Source organism: Ambystoma mexicanum, chromosome 10 (assembly GCF_040938575.1).
Source record: "Ambystoma mexicanum isolate Mex_15411 chromosome 10, UKY_AmexF1_1, whole genome shotgun sequence".
Taxonomy (NCBI): domain Eukaryota; kingdom Metazoa; phylum Chordata; class Amphibia; order Caudata; family Ambystomatidae; genus Ambystoma; species Ambystoma mexicanum.
In genome coordinates, this window is record NC_090932.1 from 1,073,945,859 (window position 1) to 1,073,973,123 (window position 27,265).

A 27,265-nucleotide genomic window follows, 5' to 3' on the forward strand; every position below is an offset into this window, starting at 1 on the left:
TTTTCAAATCCACAAAGTGACAATACACCAAACACCAGTCAATTACAGTATATAACATAAGACTACATATCCCATCAACCATTGGGAGGTGTTGTACTCATTTACCAACAAGATGTAAGTCCACGGGAGTGGTGAAGGAGGTGAGCAACAATGCATTGCATAAGACTACGTCTTCCATGATCCTCTGGGACAGATTGGCAGACAACCCGTGGCTCTACACGCAGGTAAACTGGCACACGCAATATGCAGACATGAGTGAATCACAATAAACATCAATAAACAGAAAACCCATTTCACCAACCCCTTGGACGTGAGGAATGCATCAACCGAGAACAGAAGCTGATCAAGAACAACACACTATGCATAAGTGAATCACGGAAATTAGCACCAGACTACAACTCCCATCACCCTCTGGGACATATTGGTAGTTAACCCCTTAAATAGGACGTGGGAACGCTCAAAGAATAACGCGTATTTATATACATACACACGTGGACACAAACATGTAATCCCTGTTCTAGTGATTGTTTTGCGAATTCTCTTGAAATAAGTGAGAAACGCGGTCATGTGACCGCGTCGACGTTTTATAAACAAACAGCCATCCAAGATGGTGTCTATAACAGCAACCGAGACACGAGATGCAGCACCTGTAGAGAAAACGTTTTAAGATGAGCACCATGAAAACTGTGATGTTTCATTGAACTGGCGATCCTCTATGTCTTTCCTGAAATGCAAAACAGTGAACAACTGCCGCTATCTAATACATATTGATGGCATGACACTAGGTATGGACATATGGGCCCTCATTATAAGTCAGGCGGTGGACCATGGTGCTATTAGCACCATGGTCCATGCCGGATTCCGCCATGGTGGATGGCGGAATTACCGCCCCATTCCAAGGTGAGTGGGGCGGTAATTCCCCATTCACCATTTGCCCTTCCCCATTCCCATTTTTGCCCCATAGGGCATAATGGGGATGGGGAAGGCGGTAATTACGGCACTATAAATTACGGTGGCGTAATTAGCACCAAGGTCGCTTAGCGCCTTGGACTTTTACGCCTGCAAAAAGCAGGCGTTAAAGTGTGAATCAGGCGTTAAGGGTTAACGCCGCCGACGGCGCCGTTAAACCCTTAACGCCTGACTTGTAATGAGGGCCATGGGCTCACAGGGATTAGAATAACGGCTCTAACATTCACCTTGCCCTGCATCTGTACCGTGGCATAGCTGGCGATGTATTCATACTGTGCATAGAGACATATATATATTAAAAGGGGCAGCGGTGCCCAACATTTTTCAGCAGAAACAATAACGTACACTGATCTGCTACAGAGACATATAGGTGACAAATCTAAAGGGACCTTGTTGTCTTTTTACAGGATGAACTCCATCCATATAGGAACCGATCATGTCCATTCACGTTAACAAGATCAAACAGTGAAGACAGGTGAATAAGCTTATGGTGTCTTTTTGTATTCATCTTTGTTTTGTTGTGTTACAATACCCCACGGGACAGAACCCAAGTCAACAAGGAAAAAGGGATACTAGTATATATTATCAATGTATTTACAGATTCCAGTAAAGAATAGACCACGGGAATCTAGCTGAGCCCAAGTATCGCTCACCACATAACAGGAACATATAGAGAGTTCTGCATTAAATACAGGTAAGAAGTTACTTACCTTCCAAACATGTGGAAAAATCAATCCACATATGAATAACAGGAACTAAATGTTAGAAGCACCAAAAGACTGATGATAGTTCCATTTGTCTTTCTTGTCTTTCTTAACCTAATAGGACCTAGGTATTGATCCAATAAGCCCATTGGACACCCGAAGATATACTCTTAACCTTCAAAGATTACACGTAGAATACCACAACCATAAGTATCTGTCCTGAAGAAAGCGGCTACACACGAATCCCGCTGAAATCGGTTGACTTTAACTTAAGCAGTACTGGATTGATAACCCATACTCCGATACCCCTCATACATAGATGAAAAGGGCTCGTACAAGGAAATTATCATAGCTATTAATGTTAATCAACTACAAGTTGTATAGATAATAAGCTTTTTAAACACTCTATGACCACAGTGGCCATAGTATCATTTTTTGATAAGACACACAGACTAGAGGCGGCACCATGAAAGACCAATACCGACCCCCACTATGTGTGCACTTACTTTTAGAATCTAGGAAAGTAGTGAGAGAGGAAAGGGTCAGGACCTCTACACCTCATTTGTCGGCGGCACACCAGCATACACCAGGGATGGTATCGACTCTGTAGGAGGTCCCTTACACATAGGGCTAACTAAATATCGCTAGGGACCCAGCTGTAGGAATAACCTTTAACTATTATCCTTCTGTCATTTATGTGTTATAATAAAGAGACTGTGGAATGCCATCCAGGCTTGGATGGCTTCATAGATGATATTGAGATTGGTGTTGTCATCGTGGTATGTGCCTGAGAGTCAGAAGTCATACCTGAGACGTGAGGGTCCGGCCTAGAGAGTGTAAGGGGGTAAGGATGAGTTGAGAACCTCCAAAGTTAGGAAGGGTGTTGGTAAGGGAGGTTGCATTGGTATCATAGAGCTCACTGCATGTCACCGAGCAGTAGCAATTTGGAGTTGGGTTAGAGGTTAGGTGTGATGAGCTGAGTGATGTCATCTTCAAAAGGTGGAGATGGGGCCAGGAGGTGAATCACTACAGTGGATGTGGGTGAAAGAGAGAGTTTCAAGGAACGCAGGTGACAGTTAGTTGGTGTACGTGAGGTGGCGGTTCTGAGGCAGATGCAATATTTGTAAATCAAAGCAACGCATCTGCCTTTTCAGTGAGCCTGTTGTTACGTAGTTTGATGCAGCCTGTCATACTGCTATGGATAAGATAGGGCCTGCGGCTGTATGTAGCCAGGTTTCAGTGATTGTGAGTAAGTCGAGGTTTGTGGTGGTGATGAGGACGTGGCTGTCTAGGGCATCTACTGGCAGCGGATGTGCTTTAATCAGGCCCCAGATAGAAGGGATGGGGGGGTGGAGAGAGAGAGAGAGAGAGAGAGAGAGAGAGAGAGAGAGAGAGAGAGTGTGTGTGTGTGTGTGTGTGTGTGTGTGTGTGTGTGTGTGTGTGTGTGTGTGTGTGTGTGTGTGTGTGTGTGTGTGTGTGTGTGTGTGTGTGTGTGTGTGTGTGTGTGTGTGTGTGTGTGTGTGTGTGTGTGTGTGTGTGTGTGTGTGTGTGTAGCAGTGATGGAGGGAAGTGTGATGTGAAAGAGAGCAAGGAGGAATTTAGTTGGGGGCAGAGGTATAATGGATGTACAGGTGAACCTGAAACACGGTAGGCTCCTTTGTGTATGGGTATCTTAATCTTATGCGCTGTGCAGCCTTGCATGCCCTTTGAAGTCCTAAAATGCTCCATTTCATTTGGGATACAGACACACCGACACTCTTGCTTTAATTTCATTCTCTGACTTAAATGTAATACATGAATTCATAAAACGACCAAAAAACGACCAACATTCAAAGAAAAAACTGCATGCATTCCAACATGCTCTATTTCTTTTGGGGACTATTCGTCCAGTCCTAATTTTAACTTCATATTCTGGGATTTGCAGTCAAGGGTTTGCCATGGAGTAATGCCAGACTACAAGTCACAGAATGTAAAACCAGGAGTGGACTACCATCTCCCTAATGGAATGCAACATGTGGCCATGTGTGCAAGAGGACTTGAAATGGCAGCAGTGCACAGTGTAAATCCAAGTAAAGTCACATTGCATGCACAAATCTATCAAAATCTTCCAAACTGGAAAACTCAGTATGCGTGGAGTTAAAAAGATTATTTGCGGCTTCACTACCACAGAGTTTGGCCTCATACTCTTAGAGCTTCCCCACAGCATCTCTGAACGGCTTCCTAACAGATTTTCTATACAGAGTCTTGGAGCACAAGTGGAGAGAATCCCATCTGTGATCACTGAATCTGCTCCATGAGCTTCAATCTGCGCTTGATCCAAGAGAGTGGGTTGTGAGCTATTTCATCCTTTGCTTTCAGCAACTGTCACGGCTGGTAATATCCTTATCCAACGCAGGAGCTGCTGAGTCCCACGATCCCACTAAGATGTCTAGCAAACAACTAAACTGAACAGCTGAATACTAGACACCCCTGGGGGTAAGGGGGAAAGTGGATAAAATAACAAAATCAGACCCTGGATCTTCTTTCTTCAACCGGTCTCTGCATGAATGAAAATTATTAAGCATTAAATATATATATATATATATATATATATATATATATATATATATATAATCACTAAACCAAACTAATTAATATTTAAATAACCTTCAACCATCCTACCCGAGTATCCTCTGCAATAAGCCTAGAGGATGATAATCTATTCTTAAATAATTTTGTTTTGCATAGGGTTCCTATTCTTTACCCAAACAACAAAACTTTGGTGGCATGTTTTCTTTTACTGTGCTGACGAATTTCAAAGAGCTGTATGTCTATTCAAATGACTAACTGAAGAAAGTTCTTTGTGGAAACAATTGAAAACTGTGACCTTTACAATTAATGTCTTAAAAAGAGAAGTCTTTTGAATGAATGCACACTTGAAGAAAAGTTTTGAACACAAAAATATAAGTACAATCTTTAGAACTTGAACGTGCTCCTTAAAAAACGTTACTTGCTTGTAATTAAATGCCTTTGAAAGAATCTTCTTTTTAAAACTGAAACTCAAGTCTTATATTTTTTCCTTCATGTAAAAACATTCCTTTGATCCCAAAGAATATGTTAATTTGTATTGCAAGTAAAATATGTTTGCCTATCTTTCATTTATGTAAATTGCTTTGAATATAAAACATTTTCTTGACCCAGTCTCAATGGAAGAGTCTGTTAGGTAAGAACATAAACTTCACAACTTGACGTCTTTTTAATTAAATAAATGTGTCGTCTTACCTTGTTTTCTTTAGACAAGAAAGAGTTCACCTTATTACATCATCCGGAACGCGACGGTGAAGTATCTGTTTTTCCTTTCAGCAGACACAAAGAACTGACGATCGCCGCGGGAATGTCTTTGTTTTCATCCTGAAACGAAACGCGATGCAGCCGATTTCGAGCAGGAACCACACACCATGACCCTGACAAGGTAAGTGAAGTTTTAAATAACAGTTTAATTTGCGCGCGCGCGTGAACATCGTATTAACTGGAACTTCCAAGTTTAGACATGAAAGCACAAAGGAAAAATACACGAGGCTTTAACCATACTCTACTAAAAAAAAAATGATACGGATTTCAAAGGTAAACTTTGACAGTTCGTAATATAATATATATATATATATATATATATACACAGAGTACTTAGCTTATTTCATTGAAGTTAAGACTTCACAACTTCTTTTCTTTCAAAAAAGGAACGTTATTTTCTTGTGAGTTGAAGTTACTTGAATTAGTTGTTTTCTTATTTCTTGAAGAATTCTTCTTGAAAGGATTCCAAAGTCAAAACTCAGGAGAAAGACAAAAACATGACCAGCTCTGGAAACATAACTAATGAAAGGCAGTTTAGAATGTTGGGAGTCACACCATTGTAAACCTGCCACCCAATCAGGACTCCTGCCTCTGCCCTCCATTTTGGCTTGCGGTATCTGCAGTACTTTGAATATGAAAGTTAAGGCCCAACCATTTTAAAAGTGAAAGGACTACATTTAGTTTTTTAAAACCAAACAATGAAATAAACAAAGAACATTAGGAAAATAATTTTTTAATTAACACCTATTTATTATGGAACCTGACAGTAACTAACCGAGCGAGGAGTGCAGAGAGGAGTGTGTTCTCGTATGTTGCTGTGCTCGACTTCAGTCTGCTTTCACTGGGTTTGAAGAAGGCGGACCCTAACGCATAAGAACTTCAGTCAAACAAGCGAGAATGCAGCGAGGAGTGCGGAGAGGAGTGTGTTCTCATTTGTGCCCGTTGGGACCGTGGGGATTGAGGGAACAGTGGCTCGTAGCTATATGGGCTACAGCAGTCCCAGGACAGTCCCCGCGAACAACTGATTTTACGTCGCACCCTTTTGGGAATATAACGTGTGGAAAAGACTATTGAAACATATTTTCGTCAGCCGAGCCTCGACACTAGTCTTATTGCAGATTGCAAACTGCTGCTGTGTGGGATACTGCAGATCTAATTTAATTGGATTAGCCCAGTACAGCTTGGGAAAATTGCATAGGCAGTGCGACTGCCGGAACATGGAGAAGGTGCGATGCCTTCTAGCTCAAGCACACACCAGGAAGATGCTCAGAATTACGCCGGCGCAACACTCCTATCGGAACCTTGTACCCATCTGCTTATATCGTCTACACGATGTGGATCGTTGATCGTTCCAAAAGTCTGTAGGCAACAATCCTATAGTGCAGCCAGGTGAGATGGAGAGATTACCTGCTGTGGTAAATATATCAATACACACTAACGACCCCGATACCCCCGACCTAAGAGTGATAAAATCACTAAATGTACTCAAATCTAATGTAAGACTAATAAATCCAGGTGGTGTTCTACCACTAACGGAAGCCTCCCCCCCAAACAACCATAACTCAACATATTTGGAGGACACGTATCCTTTACTAAAAGATCAGCCCTATGAGTTTAAGAAAGACTTGTGTGCAGACTACTCAGAGAGTGGGGTGGAGATGGGGGACATCAGAATTAATAAAAGACTAAGCTATTCGAACTGTCCCGGAAGTTCAACTGGTGTAATTACTGGCGATTCAACCAAACACCAGGAAAATGACCCACCAATAAAATCCCCTGCTGACTACAACACTGACCAAGTTGCGGACAATGTACAACAGGGGGGCAGCTTAATACGATCCGAAGAGGAACTGATGGGTGTCAGATTGAATACTAAAGCTGAAATCCACACAATAATTCAACCTTTCGGAACGACACAGGAAAGTAGAATTAATCCGACATCAGAAATTCAGAATTCAGACGTAAGAATAGATAATGGATCCTTAAAGTGACCTTATGCAAAACCAAATTGCGATTCCAATCCTATACTTAGTGAAACTGCACACTGGGAAGAGGCTTCTGACCTCTTCGAAACTCGAAGCTTAAAAAACTCCAAAGAGGCGGGCGTGGCTTCGAGCCGCCTCGATGCAGTCGCTCCTCTAAAGCTGCCCGTGGACGGCCTGCTGCTTCAGCTAAAATCGCGCGGTTCCTGTGGCCTATATGACCCACCGATGACAGCTATATGGATCGGAACCGATGGGGCTCTAGCGGCTCAAAGATGAAAGCTGGGAGAGGGAGCACTATGTCCGTACTCGTCGCCTGAATCCTGGTCCCCCCCCTCTGCGGCTCGGAGAATCCAGGATGGCGGGCGCACGTATGATGGCGGCCACAGTCAGGAGTCGGAGGCGATCCTCCCCGTAACACTCGAGCCGCAGGGCACAGTCGGACATCCGGATAGCCAGACAAACGGGGACTATTTCCATCGGCTGGCGAAGGCCCCCCTGGAATCGGCAAGGAGCCCCGCATACGTCGGCCCCGTTTTGCATATACTCTCCCTTTTCCTTCTGGGGCTCCCCGGCCCACGCTGCCCTACACACTTCAAGCAGACGGAGATCTACGCGGCTGCGTTAATGGCCCACCTGGATGCTCGTTAGGGCCTACCTTCCTACCTTCCTGCTCATGGACACAGATAGAGGCGACTCAATTCCTGAAGCGAAGATGAGAGACCCTCCCCCAAACGGTTGGCGACGGGAGCCTTCAGCGGTAGCCCCTTGAGAGATTTAAGGTAGGCCTAGCTTGCAGGCGCTTCTCCCTGAGCGCTTCCTGGGGCGCCCCGGCCCACAGTCTTCACCACTACATCGCTCCCGGCGGCCATTGTCCTGCCTCTAACAACTAGCGCGATGTCCAAGCAACAAAAGACCACCAAGTCTTCGGACATAGCAACTCTGCTGACCACTTCCGACAAAGCTAAAAAACAAGATTCCTGCTTCTCTATCCCACGGGAATCCCTAGATAACAAGGGACCTTTGGCAACCAAAGAAGATATCCGTGAATTCATGGCGGATATCAAATCAGAATTCCCCTCTTGTATGGCAGAACTCACAAGTAAACTGGAAAGCACAGACAAAAAGGTCTCGGAGGTTGAACAAAGAGTAGGAGTTGTTGAGGATCATATCCAAGACCATGCCTCCGTGCTAACAGAGGTCCAACTCTCAATCGGACTACTGCAGGATAGGTGCGACATCTTGGAATACAAGCAAGAAGACCTCGAAAATAGGGCCCGGGGCAACAACCTCTGCATTCGGGGGGTTCCCACCTCGATCCCAGACAAGGGGTTAGCTGAATATGTGGGCCTCTTTTTCCAATCTCTTCTCCTCGACCTCGAAGATTCACTGCTTCTTCAGGATCGCACCCACAGGCTGAACCCCCGGCGCGGAGTGGAATCGGATAACCCCCCTGACGTCATTACTAGGGTGCTTTTAGGGTTCCTTTACTACGAAGGAAGCCATCTCGGCAATAAGCCGCTCCAAAGATGAGATTACATTTCAAGGGACTTCTCTCCAGATCTTCCAGGACCTTTCTCCACTTACTCTTCAAAAGAAGCGAGCCCTTTGCCCTTTAACTGCCCTTCTTCAGGCTCAAAAAATCCGCTACAGATGGCTCTTTCCCACATCTTTGCAATTTTCATACAAGGGCTCGCTCAGGAAAATTAGCCACCTGGAAGACGCTACCGACATCCTACGTCCAGATGCTTCCAATCCTTCGTCTCTCCCGCCCTCCGAAGCAGCGGCTGATTCAAACCTGATGGCCTCCCCTAATCCCACACAAAACTCTTGGTCGAGGGTTCCCAGATTCCGAAAGAGGAAATAGCCAGAGGCGACCCCATGATGGAGCTTTCACCTCGATCCCGGCTCACAGTCCGGCACCATGATCCGATCTACACCCTCAGGAACACAGATAAGCTTTATTCTCTAAGCAGCGGGCATTATTCCACGGCACATGCCCGGTTCCAAGGCACAATCCATCTACGTGTCCTTGGAACAAACCATTAAGATTGCTCATAAGGTTAGCCATGTTGGCTACACACTGTTCGATGGCCCTGTTGGCCAAGGGAGGCATTAGACCCGCAAAAGGTCAGCCACCCACAGTTAAAACTCGGTCCTCCCGTTGGCGGCCTGAGAAAAAACCCCACAGGCAGGTTGGGGAATGGCTACACACTCCGCAACGTGATGGCTGATTCCTCTACATCTCCGCTTCCCCCCCCCCCAAGACTCATCAACCTCCTCGGACCTGGCCCCGGAACATCGAACTTTAAGGTTCATCTCCCTGAATGTCAAGGGACTAAATTCACCCTCCAAACGCAAGTCTATGCTACAGAAGCTTCAGAACGACGGTGCAGCTGTGGCTATGCTACAAGAAACCCATCTGCTGCCGGCAGACCACAGCCACCTGCGCTCCTGAGACTTTCCGAAGCAACTTTTCGCATCTGGGAACTCCAAGAGGGGTGGCACAGCTATCCTATTCGGGAGGGGTCTGAACCCTCAGATTCTGGACTCTATAAGCTGCCCAGAGGGGCGATACATGGCGGTGAAATGCCTATTACTAGGACAACTCTATTCTATAATCTCTGTATACGCACCCAACTCAGGCCAGGCGCTGTTCTATGAATCTCTATGTACAACCCTCTCCCCGTTTTTGGAAGGCCAGATAGTGATTGGAGGTGACTTCAATGGGGTCCCGGACCCCTCGAAAGACAAGTCACACCCACCCAGCGCTGGAGACCTCACCATAGCCCTGGCTCTCCTACAACTATTTAGAACCTTGGGGGTGGTGGATTCATGGAGAGTTCTCCACCCATCTGAAAGAGACCTTTCCTTTTATTCCTATGTCCACCGGACCTTCTCCAGGATAGATCTTCTCCTAGTGTCCCCACAAATCTTTACGTTTACGATCAATGTGACAATTGGCTCCAGAATCTTGTCCGATCCTGCTCCAGTGACCCTGGAAATCCGAGTGCAGGAACCAGCTAACCCCCAACAGCGCAGATGGACCCTATATGATCCGATTTTCAACAAGATGCCACTAAGGGACGCAATCGCAACCACGATCACCAACTTCTTTAAGGAGAACCCCAGTGAGGACAACTCTACTGCCAACACTTGGGACACAATGAAAGCAGTAGTGCGGGGTGAACTGATTGCGCAAGGCGCGCCTATCATAGACACAAGCTTCAAACTCGCGAGGGCCTTGAGGAAGATCTTAAAAATGCAGAAAGGACCCATAAGGAGAAGGGCTGGACCCCTAAAACCCAGCGAGCCATCCGGATACCACAGAAAAAGATTGAGGCCCACTATGCTAAACACACTGCCCACCAAATGGCAAAAGCAAAACAGTTTTATTATGCTAAAAACAACAAAGCAAATAAGCTACTAGTGGCCAAACTTGCCAAAGCGAAGAGGAACAATACAATTGTGGGCCTGCGGGACCAACAAGGCAAGGTCCATTACGCTGACCAGGACAAACTGCGACTCGCTGCGGCCCACCTAACTCAGGTGATGACCGCTCCAGTGCGGGACATGGAGGAACAGAAGGAATACTTACGGGGTGCGGCTCTTCCCCGGCTAAAAAGAACAGCCCGTGACTCTCTGGAGGCGCCAATCACTGACGAGGAAGTGGATGAGGCAATAAAAGCTCTCAAATCCCGAGCCCCTGGCCCTGATGGCTATACAACCAGGTTCTATAAGATTTTCAAACCCCAGCTATTAGCACCTTTGGTACAGTTGTTTAACTCATTCAGGACTACGGGCACTTTAACCCCGTCCAGGCAGGAGTCAATTACGGTCTTACTACCTAAACCTGGGGGCGATCCAAAGAACCCTGCGTCATATAGACCCATTGCCCTGCTCAACATAGATGCCAATATTTACTCTAAAATCCTGGCGTCTCGTCTGTCTCAATTCTTGCCGGAGATAATCAGTGCGGATCAGAGTGGCTTCCTCAGACACCGCTCGACGGCCGACAATATCCGAAGAGCCTTGGATCTGGTGGAACTCGCTTCCCGAGATTCCCGGGAGTTGGTGCTCTTGGCCTTGGACGCGACCAAGGCATATGACAAAGTGGATTGGACTTTCATGAGGCTCACCCTGGAGGCTTTTGGATTTGGCCCGGAATTCTGTACCATGACGCTGGCAAATTACAAAGCCCCCAAAACCCTTCTTAGAGTTAACAGCACCCTCACCTACCCCATCAACCTAAGTTGCGGAACCCGACAGGGATGCCCGCTGTCACCACTTCTCTTCCCTTTAATCATGGAACCGTTTGCCCAGCGGATCAGGTTGAATCCTGCAGTCTAAGGCTTTCAATCAGGCCTGGCGCACCACAAACTGGCCCTATATGCAGATGATGTCCTCCTGACTATCACACCCCGCTCCTCCCTCCCTCAAGCCCTTGCTGAGATAACGAGCTATGACAGGGTCACAGGCTTCACAGTTAACTACCGGAAATCAGTCACCATGGGAGTGGGCTTGACCCGAGAAGCCCTGGTTCCGCTGTGCCCAATACATTGGTCGACCAAAGAACTTAGCTACTTGGGAGTTCAGATCCCGGCCAGTCCAAGCAAGACTTAGCGGGCTAATTTTCCCCCATTATTTACAAACTTGGAGGCAGATTTGAGACGCTGGGCGACACAGGAGATATCGCTGATGGGCCGTATCACAGCCTGTAAGATGAACTTACTACCGAGATTTCTGTATGCATGCTCCACACTACCGGTCCCGGCGCGAACCCTTCAACGCTTACAGAAGAAAATGCTGCAGTTTATTTGGAGGGGGAAAAGCCCAGGATCCCTGAATCCACGATGCTGGGCAACGTGAATTTGGTGGGCTCGGGGTCCCTGACTTGCAGAAATACCAAATGGCGGCTCATCTGTCTTGTATCCAATCATGGCAAGTCCTTACCAACCGCCCTAGATGGGTAGACCTCGAACAAGCGCAGCTGCCCCTCCCACCACGCTTTCTCCCGCATGTCCCCCCTCCAGAACGGCGACAGTGGCGGAATCTCCTGGCATCCACTAAACACACCATTTTGGTGTGGGACAAGGCGTTGAAACAGAAGAGGATCCTGATGGGGCTCAGCCCCCTCTCCCCAGTGTTCATGAACCCGACCTTCTCTCCTGGTCTGTCTCCCCGGAATTTTAAGGCCTGGATTGCAGGAGGCCTAGAGACCCTGGTTCAACTTTTTGAAGGGGGCCAACCCTGCACCTTTGAGCGATGAAAAGAACTCTTTGGAATCCAGGAACGAGATAGGTTCACATATTCCCAGCTACGCCACTGGTGCACCCATCCTCAGACTCGCCAGGCGGCTACTCGTCCCCCCACAGCCATCGAATTGACCCTTAAGGAGCTTCCGCCTCGAGGAAGAATCTCCACTCTGTACAGATGCCTCCAAATGGACTTCCAAACCTCCATGGCCTGGTATATGGCCCTATGGGAAGCGGACCTGGGCCATCCGATTGAAGACCAACAGTGGGTTGACATTTGGTCCTGGGATCACACCTCCTCATCATGCATCACGAATAGAGAGTGCGCCTACAAAATCCTCCTCCGGGTGGTACTACCCTCCCCTAAGACTCCACCACATGAACTCCACGATCAACCCTCAATGCTGGAGGCAGTGCGGCCAAATAGGCTCCTTCTTCCACATGTGGTGGTCCTGCCCCAAGGCCCAAGCCTTTTGGAAACAATGCCTGGCGACGATAGCGGACATCACTCAGGTGCGACTGCCCTTGGCCCCCGAGCCTATCCTCCTTGGAACGCCGATCCCCAGGATCTACCCCAGGTCTGGCCCCAAGGCCAAACTATTGTCACAATGCCTACTTGCGGGTAGGAACGTGATAGCCCGCACCTGGAAAACGATGGAAGGCCCACTCATGCCTTTCTGGTGGATGAAAGTCTGGGACATCCTGATCGCCGAGAAGGTGACGGCTGCCGGAGCAGGTACCTTGCATCGCTTTCGCAACATCTTGGGTCCGGTATTGGAGTTTGACCAAAGGTTCCCAGCCCTGACTTTCAAGCCCCAACTGGCCAGGAGAACTATTCGGGATGGAGACCCCCTACAGCGAAGTGAAGAAGGAACTTGAGCCCGAGGGGTGGGGTGGGAGGAGCATCAAATGGTATTACTGTATGCTACATGTCGCAAGTGATTAAGCTTTGTATTGCCATAACCTGCCTGTTTTAAATAAACATGTTTAAAAAAAAAAACTCCAAAGAAGCTTCAGTGGGATGTAGCAACAGCAAAAGTGGTTAGAGGATGAATGAACGTGGCCCACAACTGGCTAAACAGTGTTCTAACAATAAGGCAAAAACAATAAATGAAAAGCTTTCCCTCCCAAAAAATGTCCAGCCCGCTAAAGTAACAACAACTGTGGGGCTAAAAAGTTCAAAAGATCAGCGCCCATACAAAATAATTATAAGGAAAACTGGGATCAGAAACAAAGATCCAAACATTTTTTTTCCCAAAAAAATGTAATTCTGCCATTACAGGCAGATAACGGGAAATTTTCAGACGCCAAACTACTGGAAGGGATTTTTGAGCACAATGAGCAAGAGGACTATGCAGTAAGAATTTTTGGGAACTTTCCAGCTACAACCCCTACCACCAATTGGCACTTTAATCCAGCTCAACCTAAGGATACTAGGGAACCCCTCCAGGATCTAGCCATCAATTATAAGAAGTATGCCATAGGAAATAGCTACGAAAAGGAGAGAGATTGGCAAAATAATGAGGAATTCTATCCTAAAGCTTGCAGCCGTGAGAAAAGTTACCCATATACATATACTACACCTGAAGCCCAACCAAACTTACAGCAGTGCCCAAATGAAAGAACAGAGTGTTTGAAGGAAAGTAGGCCGAGCAAAGAGATAACATTTCACGAAGTTGATGTCCCTATTAGGGAAGACTTGGTATCAACAGACTTATTAAAAGATACTGCAACAACAGAATCCATCACCCTGGAAGGTATTGATCCTCATGTGCCGACAAATCGGCAACAAACTAAAAAGAATTTGAACTTCCACGACTATGGGGAAAACACTAAATCTACAGCAAATAAATCATTGGTACCTCAGGACGTGTTGGAAAAGGATCAGGATCAACAAAATGACCACCTTGATAACCAAAACCAGAACAAAAAACATGATCTACGGGCAATAATGCCTACCTTGACTATCGGCCTGGCTCCCTTCACTAAGCTTTATGAGGCATTAAACGATTCAGTGAAGGACAATTCAACAATGATAGCAATGAACCACTCCAAGATGATCTTTATAGAGGGTTACCTAACGGCCGTGAAAAATGTGAACCAACAACAAACGGATCTGCATGAAATGACAGAATGCAAAAGTCAGACTTTGATTTTTCTTCATTTTTCCACAAATATATATGTGGGGGAGAGCCCCCCACCTTACCCCTATACATTTTTATTAACTTTACCCCCCCCCCACATATATATCTGTGTAAAAATGGGGGTTAGACTTTTGGGGGTCGGACTTTTTGCATTCGGTAATTTCATACAATACCCAACAAACAGCCTGTGAACCCGAGACTCAGAACCTTACGGCATCTGAATCCCAAAGATAGCTATACCACTGCAATAAACATCTATATAGGGAGATAATGACCCAAACAGAGGGAAATAACACAAATTGTGAAGAACTAGAGAAAGAACTAAGGCAACCTGAAAAGCCTTTGGAATTGATCGACCTACCAAGGTCCTCTGACCATAATCAAAAAGAACATGAATTCGGACATGTCCCTAAGAGAAGAGTAACATTACGAGGACATAATGAATGCATTGCAACAACTGGAGAGGAACTGGAAAAATCGACTAGTTCAAATAAAGAGCTGATTGAAGATTCATCTAGAAAGAAAAACATGGAGGTAGCCTGCCAAATACCTAATAGTAAAAAGGATCCAAGAGATGGTCCCGATAGCATGAACTCTACTAAAAAGGGACCGAGTAAATAAGGCGGGATTTTCGCGATAAACCAATAAAAAGCTGCAGCAGTACAGCAAATAGTGGGAGATAAAAGCACAGACTACACTATTTTCTCAGCGCAAAAGAAAAATCTAAATCAGGAGGCAAAAATAAGCCAGACTCGATCTGAACACAGAGCAAGCTTGGACCCTAAGAATGACCTCAAGGGTAAAGGAAAGGGAAACATGAAACCAGCTCAACGAGCTCAAGAACTAGAGTTCTAAGAAACCAATTGTTAATAAACCCAATCTAGAGGATATTTGTATACTGAACAGAGCAACGACTTTGACTCTGTTCAACTGTATCCCAGATCTTAGAAATATTGGATCAAATGACCTACAAATGATAGAATTTGAAAGGGAGAGCCGCACCGACAGCGTCTTTCTACATGTTTCATCGCCAGTAGTCAGAGGGATGCTGAGGGAAGCAGCTGAAAGCCTACTGATGTTGGGGTTTGCCACGCTGAATGAGGGCAAACCATCAGAGGGGAGGAAAACAACCTATTTGGAGAGTCAAACCCCAGAGAAATGACAAGACATCTCGTATGAAATATGGAGATGGAGATATTAGGTCATAAAGGGTTCAAAGACCCCCCTAGATATTGGGAGGTACCCTAAAGGTCAGAAATTAAGTTTGAAAGTAACATTCAATCCGTCCTCTCAATCAACAGACTTAAAGAGGCCAAATCCTAATGAAGATACCAATCTCGAGAACCAGGATACAGAAAAATGGGCCTGGATCGGAGCTGCCTTGGCACAGCAACAAAAGACATAGAAAAGGAGACTTAAGAGCCAGATAAACTCCACTTCAAAAACAGAGATTATTTCACTGACAGGACAAAAAGAGCTAAAAATGGCATGTTGTGACACTCGTGGCTTCAAACACTTGACAACAGCCAGTGACGTTAACTTAGGGGAGTACGACCTGCTGTGCCTTCAAGAAACTTGGCTGAGGAAAAATCCAGTCATGGATGGCTACAAAATATTTCTATCCCCAGCAAATAAAGAGGCAAAAGGCAGACCAAGTTCTGGCTTGATGATTGCAAAGAGATTGGGAGTGGGCTCATGAGGCCTAAAATCATCTTCCAAAACCTATTCATGCAGCAGCTTTTATTATCATGGGGCCATTCCTGGAACAAGTTAAATCATCCGTAAATCACACCTTTAGTAGTTATACATCTCTACTGGACCCGGGAGCCCTGACTAATGAGGTTTTTCTGAATATGGTCTCACAGCTCATCGAAGACGTCTACCTTATACGTAATGCAAGTCATATATGCAGAGATCTGAACTTAAGTTTGAAACAAAAAAAGACAGGACAAAAAAATTGAAAAGAGCTAATTTGTGGGTCTCGTTGATGAAAACATGGGATCTTCATAATTTGTTCGCTTTGTTGGAAGATGAGACAAATCTAATCCCGACGTGGGAAAGAAGCAACCAGGTGGCTGATGTTGACTATATTTATGGGTTAAGAAGTCTCTTTTTTTATCAACTTCCTACACAGTGACGCGGACTAAGAACAGTGACCACAATTTACCATCTGCTACCTGGTGTGCAGTAATTGAGGAATAAATATCCTATTTCTCGACCAAGGTGGAAGAATGTCACACCGGACCAAGACTGAGAATGAGAAGAACTGAAGTACAACAACTAACAAATTCCTATGCCAGAAACACAAGGGAGGAAAAAACATCACGGTATGGCGCTCTGTTCGACTATACAACACTACTGGAATGCTATCTGATGAAAAAGGGTGAGAACAAAAGCCAAAAATCAAGCATTCATAGTTATGATCCCTTGGTAGTGGCAAAAAGGAGAAAAGTGAGAAGACTCAAACGTCTATCGTCCCGGACAAAATCTGAGGCGGATGTGAAAATGGCTAAAGAATAATAAGATTCAACCTCAACAGAATGGGGTCCCGGAAAACACCTGGAGTGACCACTTTGAATCATTATAACGAAAGTCGTCAACTGTACCAGTATTAAAGATAGAACCAACTACTATACCGTGGGACATACCCCAAGAAGCAGATGACATTTACAGGAAAATACAGACGCCCAGTACATGAAGAGCACCAGGCCCTGACGGGTTCACTAACACCATTTAAAAAGAAAATATAGAAGAATGGTCCCTGTTCATGCACAAACTATTTAAAAACATTGTCTTAAACCACACAATTCCAAGCTCTTGGAAGATGGCCATCTTTAAGAAGGGAAAGAGGGAGAGCCCAAATCATTATAGGCCAATTACATTACTGGATGTAATTGGGAAGGTTTTCACCTCTCTCCTACTACAAAAATTCCATGAGTGGACAGCGAGGAAAGAACATAACAATCCTTTTCAAATGGGGTTCATACAAGGGACTGGAACATCAGCAAATATAATGCTTCTTACCATCTTGAAAGATAAAGTGGGGGAAGGAAAACACAGAATTTTCCTGGCTTTCGTAGACCTCACACAAGCTTTCGACCGTTTTGATCGGGGGAAACTATGGGGTAAACTCTTACATCACGACTGCCCAAAGAAAATATTGGAGCCAATAGTGCCCCTACATTCTGGTACCTCTATTGGAGTGCGATTGAACAGGGTGGGGCTCTTGTCAGCCGAAATACCCACAGCTAGAGAAGTAAAACAGAGTTGCCCTCTGGCACCAGCCCTGTTCAACTAGAGAAAGAGAAAACAAAGAGAAAACTAAAATCTTGTGCTTTGAGAAAGGTGTTAAGAGAAAAGAAAATGTAACTTGGTATATAGATGGTACAAGAATTGAGAAGGTAGAACAGTTTCAGGAATCTAGGGGTGACGCCATCTAACAGCAAAGTGGAGACCTCTGCACAAACATCGCTAAGAGAGAAGACAAAAACCTTGGTGATGCAAGCTGCTATAATCAATAAAAAATACTGACGTTTCTCTCAACTACCGATAGTAAACTAGTAAACTTCTATAAAGGGAAGGTGGTTCCAGCAATCAGCTACGGAGTGGAAGCAATGCCACAGATACCAGTCAAATTCTGGCCTACATTAGAAGGCTTTTTTTGGAGGAGAGTTCTGCGCTTGCCAAATTCAACGCCAGTAGCTGCAATTCGAGAAGAACTAGGCTCACTATCACTAGAAGCAGTGATAGATTGGAACACCATGGCCTTTTTCAGGAAAATTATTCAACCAAACCCCCCGCAAATCTTCGAAATCATAAATGAAGAACTAAAGGGGGAAAAGCAAACTTATGAAATGAATGGTCAACCAAATGTAGAGGCAGACTATTAGAGCTAGGCTGTTCCGAAGAAGAGCTAGTAGAAAACCCAACAAAAGTAAAAAAGAAGTGTGGAGACCTGGACTGGATTAAAACACAAGAAATTGCGTCATCATACAAATCATACAAAATCTTCCATGGGCATGTAAAAAAAGAAATCAACTGGCAAGCTACCTGGTAAAATTCCTGAATAGATCTTACCGGGATGTATTCCTAAGATTGAGACTGAACTTGCTTCATACAAACGAGATCTTGGAAAAAAGAGGCCTAGTGGAATCCAACCATTGCTGTTTCTGTAAAATAAAAGCCAAAGAAGAACCTGGTGGACGGACCCAGGATTCTGCGATGAGCTGCGCAGCTTGAGACGAAATGCCTGGCAATGCCCAGCGTCTCCTGATATCCTGCACGCGATAAGCAGGAAGGCCCCCCTCACTCTCAGAGGGTGATACGACCCAGCTGGGTCCGTGAGCAAGTGCTCCCCTTCTGGGAGCATCCTCGGGTAGTCCACTACCAGCTCCAAGAGTCGGGAACCATACTTGCGACTTCCAGCACGGTGCTACTAACAGCAACTCCACCGTCTCCCTCCGACACTTCGCTAGAACTCTGCTCAGCATCATAAATGGGGGAAATGCGTAGTGTGGACCTCCATTCCAATCTTGCAGGAAAGCATCCGTCCCTCAAGCTCCCGGGTCCAGCCTCCAGCTGATGTATTCTGCTGTTTGGGCGTTCAACTGCGATGCGAAGAGGTCTATGTGTGTCATGATTCCTGCCACTCATGTCCCCAGCCCTCCAAGATGTCAGGCTGGAGCCAGGCCACGATCACCTACATGGCCCTCAAGGGCCTCTCCATCCCTCCAAAGACCCACTTGGAGTCAGACTTGGCGCTTGTGGCACCAGACGCACTCACTCCCATAGGATAACATTGGGGATTGGACTTGTAGTGCATTGATGGGGACAAGATGGATGCCCCCCACATATTTCGGTTCCCAGAACTGCACGTGCAGTCTAGTCTTTTGGGTGTGGTTCAGCCCAGAGACACCTGGGATACCCAGAGACTATTTAAGCCACGCCCAGGCTGAGAAACATGCTTTGTGTTTTCTGCACCTACAGCGTGACACTCACCGTGTTCGGATCGGTCTCCAGTAGACCTGCATCTTTCTTCTGCGCTCAGCTCCTGCAAGAACAAGAACACCGTTAGGAACAGCCTTACCTTGCGGCACTTCTGCCCATCATTCATCGCTCCTTCTGTTCTGCAGGCATCTTCGGCGGTGTCATTCCCATCCCGGCACGCCGCTTCATAAGGAAAAGGGAAAAGAACAGAAAAAAGGCATTACTAAGCATTCAGCAAATCTTCGCTTATTTTTAAAGACTGTACGAGCTTCAAACGCTTACCCGAATCCCAGCCGCTCTGGGGGAACTCTGTCTCCAGAACTTCTCATCCATCTGCAAGAGGGAAAAGACACTCCAGGTTAGCATGGAAACATCTAGAGGTGCCGCATTCCGTGCTCACTCACCAAATTTCTTCTTCATAACCGGCATCCACACTGAAAACGTTGCGGCACCTAAAAGACACAGAAAAAGAACTCAGTTCAATACAAATACGAAAGGGTTGCATCGTGCATTGCGCTCTCACTCACCTTCAGCGCTACTCATCTCAGCAGCACATCGCCATCCCCGGACACCGGCCACCATCTAAGGAAAGGAACGAAGTTAGAGAACTGTTCAAAAGACTCATTTTACTTACTTACCTGTCGGACTCTTGCCAGTGAAGTAATTAGGCAGCAACGAGCCCGCATCAATCAACACGCCCCTGTGCTGAAAGGAGGACGGAGAGCACACTTTCCAAGAAAACAAGGTGAGCTGTGGATCAAAGGGAAGGGTTGGACCCCAGGGAAGAAGGGGTTCAAGCACACAGAAACAATAGGGAGTTAAACTCTACAAATCCTGTGTTTCAGGCCCAGGCCCCAGTCGAGTAGAATCCAGGGAAGGGTTTGCGGTCGTAAGAGGTCAGAACAGGCTGAGTTATGTCCCCGTGGATACCAGGTGAGCGTTACAATGTGTACTGGTCCCCATCTCTTGGTCATCCTCTGAAAAACTGCTGGATCCAGCTTCCAGTCGCTGCAATCCGTGAGGTAACTAGAGTTCCAGTCTGCTGTGACTTTCAGCTTCCCGGGAAGGTATTCCGCTGTGATGGACATCTCTGACTGCAGGCAGAAGTGCCAAAAATCCTTTGCTATTTCGGCCAGCATCCTGGATTTTGTGCCGCCCAGGTGATTTATGTATCGCACTGCCGATATGTTGTTCATCTTCTGAAGGGCACAAGATCTTATCCTCCCCTTCGTGAAGGCTCTGATCGCAAAGGATCCTGCTAGTAACTCTAGGCAATTTGTGTGTAAACGGAGTTCCTCCTCGCTCCATTTCCCCCCTGTCTGCAGGTCTCTGCACCTTGCGCCCCAGCCCAGCCGGCTGGTGTCGGATTCTATGACCAGATCCGGTCTGTCTCCGAAAATGGCACGTCCATATTCTGTGACCACCATTCTAGCTCTGTCTTGGATTCCTGATCTAACGGCACCAATTGGTGGTATCTTAGGCCTTGCTGCAGATGCCTTACCTTTAATCTCTGCAGAGCTCGATAATGTAGTGGTCCTGGGAAAATGGCCTGAATAGAAACTGCCAACAGCCGTACAATCCTTGCTAGAGTCCGGAGGGATACTATCTGTCTCTGCAGACATCCCCTGAGTTCCCTCTTGATGTCGCGAATTTTCCGAGCTGGCAGCTCGAGCGTCGCTTTCCTGGTATCCAGGATGAAGCCTAGAAAGTCTAGACTTTGCGTTGGTTCGGTATCCGACTTCTCCTTGTTCACTAGAAATCCTAGGGATGATAACAGGTCCAGGACCCACCTTGTCTGGTACTTGAGGGTCTCTCGATCCTCGGCTAGTAGCAGGAGATCGTCTAGATAAATGATCATCCTTATGCCTTTCTCCTTTATAGCCGCAGCTACCGGCTTCATCACCTTGGTGAAGGCCCATGGCGCTGAAGCAAGCCTGAAGGGCATAGCCTTGAACCGCCAAAGCTGCCCTTTCCAGCGAAAAGCTAGGAAAGTCCTAAATTCCTCTGCTATCGGGATGGTTAGGTATGCATCCTTCAGATCTAGCCTCGTCAACCAATCTCTCTCTCTGAGCGAGTCTCGGAGCTGATGGATGCCCTCCATCTTGACATGGCGGTACACTACCCAACCGTTCAGCTCCTGCTCCTTTAAGTTTATGACTGGACGCACGTTCTCTTTCCTGTGCACCAGAAACATATTGCTTACAAAAGCGGGGTCTCCCGGGCACCTTTCTATGGCGTTCTTCGCTGCTAGCAGATGTAGCTCCTGATCTAGAAGTCTCTGCTCTGCATGCTCTAGACGCTGCTGGTGAGGGCAGCGCACTTGCACGGGTGGCTGAACAAACTCTAGGCGCATACCCACAACTGCTTGTAACACCCAGGCATTGCTGGAAAGCTTGCGCCAGTTTCTCAAGAACATGCCTGTTCTCTCCCCCATATGAGGATAATTCGCTGCTCTCACCTTGAGTGAACCCCTGTCCACGACCAGATCCTCTTCCTCTGCGACCCCTTGGGAAGCGTCCTCTGGACGGAAAGAAGGAGTCCTGTTGTCTATTCTCTCAGTATTGGGCTCTGGGATTTTGAGGTCTTCTTCAACCCTGGTTGTGACCAGTCGAGCGACCCCTGTGGCGACTGGTCCCTCCAAAAACTCGGTTGGGGAAAATCTTCCGGATGGAAGCCTGTGCCTTCTCCAGAGGCACGCAGGTGCCCACGAAGCAACCCATTTCTTTGCTGAATGTCTCTCCAAAGAGGAGTCCTTGTGCCGCTTCACCGGCTTCGTATGAAGCTAAATCACTTAGCTTTAAATTTATCTTCAATAAGAGCCCTCTCCGGCATTCTGATGCAATGGCACAGTTCGCATTCCCTAGGCGGCATACTGCTCTCTGCGCCCATCTTGCTAGGGCGTCAGGGTCCACTTCCTCCCCAGTATCTCTGGCTCTTTCGGCCAGGTCAATTATTTTCGCGAGAGGTCCGGCCAGGTCTAACACTTTCTCCTGGCAACTCCTCCAAGACCTATCAATACCCTTCCTAGGGTCTTTGCGAGTTTTCGAAACGAAAGTCAGCATTTTGGGATCTAATTCTGGCGTCTCAGCCACTTTCCCTGGGAGATCCGGTCTCGGGCATTCCCCTTGGAGCCTCTGGCGGACTTCTTTGTCCAGCGCTTTTCGCAGCCTCTTGGTCGTATATTGAGCCACTCTCGGCGAGGGCTGCCAGTCCGAGGATCTCGGGTTCCGGATGCTATCCGGATCGAACATGTCCTCCTCCACCTCCTCAAGGCGGATTCTCTTCCCTCCGCTAGGTTTGGTTTCTACCTCTTCCTCTTCCTCTTCCTCTTGAGAGGGAGTCTCACCTTCCTCCAGCTCTTCTTCCGAGCCTGGGGTCCTCTTCTCCATATTCTTCGTCCCATGTAGAGGGGTTCGTGAGGTCTGGCACAGTCTGGCACTGCAAATATGCTTCACGGAGCTTTGCAAAGGTGTCGACGACCTCCAGGGCCTTCTCTTTTGCCCCATCTGAAGGGCCCTGGGGGTCAAGAGGGGCTTTCCTCTTCCGGGCCTTAATACTCCCCATTGACCCTGATTCCGAGGGTTCTGCGGGCGTGTTCTCTTTCCGTCCTGAATTGTCTAATGGCTGGTGTAATATCACCTCTAGGGACTCCAGCCTATTTTGCAGGGGCCTTACCCCTTGAGCCACCGCATCTATAAGTGAACTTCCCAGCACCTGTTTGAAGCTGGCAGCCAGATCTGATGTGTGCTCCTCTTCGCTCCACTCAAACTCTGACATCTTGTATGGGTGCTGTGTGCCTGCTGTACCGGTGAAGGTGTCACTGCACGCCCTTTCACTATAGGTGCTTTGTGGTCTTATTCTTCCGACCCTTCTTTATATTCTCTGACTCCGCGAGGGAGGGGACCGGGGCACGACTGTCGTGCAGTCTTGCGAACCGCTTTCTGCCAACCACTCTCACGGCTGACACCCCAAATGTGTCGGCCATATGGCACAGGGCGCGCAAGATGTGGAGAAGGCAGCTCGCACGAACAAGCTTGCAGTACACCCGAGCTGCAAATCGCTCGGTTGCTATGAACGACGCACCGCTGCGCTGCATACGTTTGCACATAAAATTAAACGATCTGAGGATCAAAGCATCATGTTCCTCCCTGAACTAACATCTCTGTGCTTGTCGTATTCTAACAAGATCTGTCAAACACTGTACTAACCCTATATCTGCTGGAACTATAACCTTTCCACATACAATAGGGGGATAACCAAAATAGTACTTATCTGCTTGAAGAGCAGTAAAAGAAGAGGAGGAGCTCAGGAACAGGAAGTGGTTATTACTGAGCAGGGAGTGTGATGGACTACAGAGACTATGGGGATTGTAGTTCAAAAGGAAGAACAGTCTGTTCAGACTGTTTTCAGTGTTTTGTTATGGTTTTTTGAGTTTTGTTGAAACTGCTGAAGAGTATTGAATTAAAGAAGTTGAAGCATAATGCTCGCCTCCAGTCTTGTCATAGAATTTAGATTTATATGAGAGCACCACTGACTGAAAGAACATGCTTGCACTCTAATTATTTAGAAACTAGGTGTTATTTATAGATTGACAAAGCTGTAAATGCAAAACACACATTTTGCACATTTAGTGCAGCCTGGTCCTTAGGAAATGCTGGGATTCTACTGTTTCTATGCCAGCAGCACGGCGGCTATGGCTGCCCCGTAATGCTATCAATAGACTTAGAATGTTAGCCCTCTAGTTCTATATTAAAACTCTCTGGTCACCCCCATTTATATTGCAGGAAGTGACATCACAGATGTAAAAATCTGCAGTCAGTGGAAGAGCAATAGAAAAATGCGTACTTATTAAATCAGATAAAGAGCTATTTTAGTCATATTAGCATATATTATATATTAACATATATTAAGTAGAATGCTACCTTGATATGGCATGGGTGCATTCATGTTTTGCCAGGTGGCCATTTGCCAGACCCACCATAGGTCAGGGGCTCAGCCTTCATGTGCCAACCCAGAATCATATGGCCTGTTACTGGTATCTCATGCCTGTTGCAGCCTAACATGCATATAACTCCACCATATGCTGAATGCTAGCTCACATTCTGCCATAATATGTCATGGGTCGCCTCATATACCCAGTTATTCCCACATGCGAGGTATATTAGTCATATGTAATATGCAGCCTTGCATGCCCTTTTGCTATCACCATATGCCCAGTGTAGCCTCAAATGGCAAAGTACTGCCATTCTATGCCAGGCAAAACCTTATATTCCAGGTACACCTGTCAGATAAAACCCTGCTTGTCCATTTGCTATCATTGCATTCCAAATGCAGCCAGAAAATACCCAAATGCTGCAATCTTGTGTCCGGTAAAGCCAAGGTGAGGTACAGACTCGTTAGCCCAAGTGCTTCCATCATTTGCCAAATGAAGCCTGAAATAGCAAGTACTGACCTCTTCCAGGTAAAGCTTTACATGCCAGGTAAAGTCCCTGTTGGCAAGGCACAGCCTCAAACCCGCAGATGCTGTCATCTGTCACGAGGTTCAATCCCTATAGCTCTGTGGCAAAAGGCCTGCCCTTCAACCTCCATCACAGCTATGCCAGAGTTAATAGAGAGGTCTCAGTAGGCAGTAAGGACAACATGTCCATGGGTGTGGCGTTGTGACAGGTGATGAGAGTACGAGGGGGTTATGGCTTGGGGTGGCCAGAGTTTGGGTGGCCTTGGGAATGACAGCATTTTAAGTGAGCATGTTTCACCTTGTTTGTATTTCTAACATAAATAAAACCTATCATTTCTATGTGATTGCAATTTTAACAGTTAACAAAATACGTCACAGACGCATATGTATATACATTAGCAATGCAAGAATGGCAAACATGACGAACTGCAGAACTACGAGAAAACAAGTTCGATGAAAGGTGGGATAAACGTAAAACGGTAGCTAATATTCAGCTAAATATTATGGCAAAAAAGGCCCGATAGTAAAATATGACAAGAGTTGGTGTGGATTGGATGTAGGTATGCCTCTAACAAAGACAGGAATGAATAACATTAATGTATATAAATGTGAACCCAAAAAACATAGAAAACGTCATGTAACGTTTGTGCTTCAAGAAAAGAAAATACATTTTTTTTAAACGTGATTCCTTATGGGGGAAAGTGATTTGCCCTGTATCACACTGAAGACAACAGAGGAAGCACGGATTTGAGCTCAGTTACGCATGTTCTACGGTCTTGCTTTTAAACAATACACCACATCTCCTCCCTTTCTCTCCTAATAGAAAGCTAGTACCGTAGCATACAGGCACCAATAATGCTAGAAATACATTCGTATAAGTTGATTGGTGGCATAGAGTTTGCAGTTGTGCTGAAATGTATACAACCGCTGTTACTGTTACCCAATATAATGGCACCCAGTTTATCAGCCTCGGGACGACAGTTGATCAAACAGCTATAAAGGCTCTCCAGTGCATGCTTAAGTGTCTACCTTCGGAAATAACCTGCATTATTTTAGGCCATGTGACAGTGCTCAATTTATTAAATTCAGAATGCTAAGAGCTCAGAGCTAAGAGGACTCTGGCATTTATTTATAAGGCAGAGTTGGGACGTAAGACAAAGCAGTGATAGCCTAAATGGCTGGGATAGATGTCCAGTGCTAACCGCATTCATGGAAGAAGGATATTTTCCCCCATTGGCACCGTCTGTGTTTGTAACCCTTTTTGTACAAAATGCCCACGTTGTCCCATTTTGTGGGTTTTAAGGATGTGTACACTTGGCAAGTGTGCATCCTCTGACAAACTGGACTGCCACCTGCTCCAAAGGCAATACAGACCCCTGAGAAAACAAGTTTAACTTTTCAAAATCTGCAAGGAACTCACCAACCCTACTGCTGTCTCCAATTCTCCTTTGCCTTCCCTGGCCCTCTGCACTTCTCTGGCCTCGCACTTCATTTCTAAAACTCAGAACATCTTGTCCTCACTCTCCCCCACTCCACACCCTTCTCTGTCCCCTGCTCCCAGGCCTCCCTCGCCCCCCCTCTCCTCCTCTCCTACTCACCTCCCTCTCTTCTAACACCTGATGAGGTTACTAGATAAGTCCACCAAGCAGGTGCTCCCCTGCTTCTCCAGAACTATCAAGGACAACAGTGTTTCCCTTGCTCCAGCCTTGGCCGATTTCTGCAATCACTCCTTTGCCTTTAGATCCTTCCCCTCTCTCCTCAAGCACTCCCTTGTACACCCTCTCTTCAAAAAGCCTTCTGCCAACCCTGCCTGTTCTGCCAACTACCACTCCACTGCCCCTTTCCTGGGCAAACTCTTGGAGAAGATGGCCATCTCCCAGCATATCCACCACATTGAATCTGTTGGTTGTCTCCATGACCACCAGTCTGGCTTCAGAGCTGCCAGAGGCACAGAAACCGCTCTCCGGAACACCCACAAAGACTTGCTCTCTAATCTCGATTATGGCTCTCCTCCTTTTCTCATCCTTCTTGACCTTTCCTCTGCCTTTGATACAGTCAATCATGCCACCCTGATAAATCAACTCTATGATACCTTTGTCATCATGGACCTGGCTCTAGACTGGCTGACCACCTTCCTCTTGGACCAACCATCCCGGGTTCAACTGGGCCCTTTTCTTTCCACCATTTCACTCTCCACCTGCGGTGTCACTATCTTTTCTTTCCACTATTTCACTATCCTCTTGCCTTGGCTTTTCCACACCTACCTAGTCCCTCTAGCTCATCTGATCTCCACCTTCTCTCCTAACTTGCAGTGTTATGCGGATGACACGCAGCTCTCCTTCAAGTTTCCCTCCTCTGCCTCTTCCTCTTCCTCTCTCATTACTGACTGCCTGTCTGTTATTCAGGAATGGTGGTCTGCTAATGATCTGGCAAGAAC